General features: G+C 39.7%; 1 protein-coding gene across 1 annotated transcript in view; it reads right to left on the bottom strand.

Annotated features, from left to right (window-relative positions):
- SYNJ1 (synaptojanin 1) overlaps nt 1-2847 on the bottom strand; it is a 102476-nt gene that overhangs the window by 75262 nt on the left and 24367 nt on the right. The gene's annotated exons all lie outside the window — the stretch shown is intronic.

The following is a 2847-nucleotide window of genomic DNA, read 5'->3' as shown; positions in this document are numbered from 1 at the left end:
AATAATAATAATAATGAAAACTAATGGGAATTCTTGACTACACAGTTCAGCACAGGATGGGCAAGTTTGAAGCTGAAAGGACAAAAGTCTGGGCTTTGGTGGCGCCTGTGGCTCAAAGGAGTAGGGCGCTGGCCTCATATGCCAGAGGTGGTGGGTTCAAGCCCAGCCCTAACGAAAAACTGCAAAAAATAAAAAAGTCTGGGCTTTGTCTTAATTTATTTCTTCTGTTACAATGTTGATGTTATCTTACTAATGAATATAACCCACAGAATATTTTCACCAGGGCAGGCTGCTATGGTTGTTCTATTGAGAAGAAAAATAATAAGCAAATCTTGAAACTTTAAAGGAAAAACGTATCATCCTAGTATTTAGCAAATACACATTAAAAATTTGACAAAGGCAATTCTTTGCATCTTCAAATGACCCTGAAACAATAAAAAAAAAAAATTTAACCAAGGACCAAAGAAATTATAGCAGCTAATATTTCAAAAGATAATTATAAATACATTTTAGTCTATGATTCAGAAAAGGGTGATCTCCTTTCTCATCCCTTCCTTTCCCCTTCCAGGTTTCTTTTCCATTCCCCAGTCCCCTTGTGCATTCCCTGCCTACACCCAACTCACCTCTTGGCTGACTAGTCCACTCCTCATTTACCTCTTTCTTACCTCTTGCACTTATCCTTTTCCTTCACTTTATCTACAACATAAGACCTTTGGACAATACTTATATGTTCCATGTTAGAAAGTCATTAACAGATCCTTAAGACCTTCTCTTTTCCTGTCCGTGTTTATAACTAGCAAAAGGACTCTTCTCAGCCTACTGCTTTGCCAAATACTCCTTTGAATTTTGTACTAGAGATCTTTTATTTTGCCTGGAAGGTCTTCTCCAGGGTTCTAGAGAACGTCTCACTCTCCCTGTTTGCTTCAATTTTTTTCAGATCATGTACTCTTAAACTTTTCCTAGTGATCTCACTTCTGCCTTGCACTGAGTTGTGCTCTGCTAGCTGGCAGCACAGGCTAAGACTAACTGACTCATATCATCACTAATATAGTAACATAGAAATTACTGTCATAGATATATCAGGTTCAGCAGCAATCGTCATATGAGTTCAAATAGCAACAGCTAGTAAGATGTAAAAAGTATATGCTTAATGTTCAGTCATCACCTTTCCTTAGAAAACAAAACATGGCATTCTATAATTTAAAGTATCATGCAACAAAATTGTTCTTTTATGATAATGCATACCCTCCCATTAATTGTGCTCCAAATACATCAACATATCTCTCAGGTCCAATGAAGGTCCAACTATGATGTCAACCTAATTCAAATACACAAAAAAACTCCTTGCAATTTAGTATTACTAAGTCTAAGTATACTTTGACTCCTTAATCTATTTATACTTTTGTATTATATTTGGGACTCAGGGAACATAATCACACACACCTTAAAGTGTAAATGCTTAGATTAAAAAGTATGCTAACGGTGGCCAGTTGAGGTGGCTCGCACCTCTAATCCTAGCACTCTGGGAGGCAGAAGCAGGTGGATTGCTTGAACTCAAGGAATTCAAGACCAGCCTGAGCAAGAGCAAGACCCCATCTCTACTAAAAATAGAAAAATTAGCCATGTTTATGGTACATGCCTGTAATCCCAGCTATTTTGGAGGCTGAGGCAAGAGGATTGATTGCTTGAGCCCAAGAGTTTGAGATTGCAGTGGGCCAGGATGCCATGGCACTCTACCCAGAATACAGATTGAGACTCTGTCTCAAAAAAAAAAAAGTATGCTATAGGAAAGAAAAAATAATTCAAAGAATAGATGACATGTCATTTGTGATTTTCCCTACCAATTTTTTTACTCCCTTCGAAATACTAAAAGAAATTTTAATATTTCAGCTGAGGAATTTGTATATTGCTTCAGTGATGATTATAAGAATAACTAAAACTGGGCCGTTTCCTGCATTATTCAATTTTCACGACAACCCTAAGAGCAAATAATACTACTACTTCCTTTTGACATAGAAACAACAGACTTAAAAAGATTGTCAGACAATGCAGCTTCATAAGGAAAGGCCCTCTGTCTACTTCACTGCCCTCTCCCCAGCAGCCTAATCAGTGCCTGGCACTCGGTAGGGAGTTCATAATTGTATGTTCAATGAATTGGTGAACTAAATTTAGGAGCCATATGCACTTTTATTCTATTTGTTCACATATGCTTCTGAGGTCAAAGCTGTGTGCAGAGAGATCCAGTGCAGGCTATCAGTGCCCAGGGAGAGTAAAGATGGTCCATGCATGGAGGTGAAGCCAGAAGCAGGGAAAGAAGGCATCGCCGTGGGGAAGGGGCAGACTGGCATGAGGTGATGAGGTCCAAATCAGGTGAGGAGGAGAGTGTCCACCTGGGGATCTGAGGATGGCCTGGCATGGTATGTCAGAGCTTGAGAGGGATGGGAAGAGCAGGGTGTTTAGAGCCCCAGTGAGGTGAGGGGGGCACCATGTGGTAGAGGCTACAGGAGCAACAGGAGAGTGGTTACGCAGGAGAATGGTCAAGGATAATGAGAGTCAGGTTCCTCACTGTCAGAGAGGAAAATCACAAATGGAAAGAGAAAACTAGAATAGACAGTGTTGACTGAATTGAGTTACCAGTGTTTTCTAAATAGAAGACAGACAGAGCTGTAAGTGGGTCTAAGAATTTATGTCACACACACACATATTTACATAACTCCTTAGCTCTATTCATTGACAAGACCTGGGATCTGCAATACTTCAGTAGCAATGAGCATACCTATCACTCATATCTTGGTTTCTTTCTTTTTTTTTTTTTTTTGAGACAGAGCCTCAAGCTATCCCCCTGGG

The sequence above is a fragment of the Otolemur garnettii genome, unplaced genomic scaffold (assembly GCF_000181295.1).
Source record: "Otolemur garnettii isolate 467f Iridium unplaced genomic scaffold, OtoGar3 scaffold00111, whole genome shotgun sequence".
NCBI lineage: Eukaryota > Metazoa > Chordata > Mammalia > Primates > Galagidae > Otolemur > Otolemur garnettii.
This window is presented reverse-complemented; position numbering and strand designations above follow the sequence as displayed.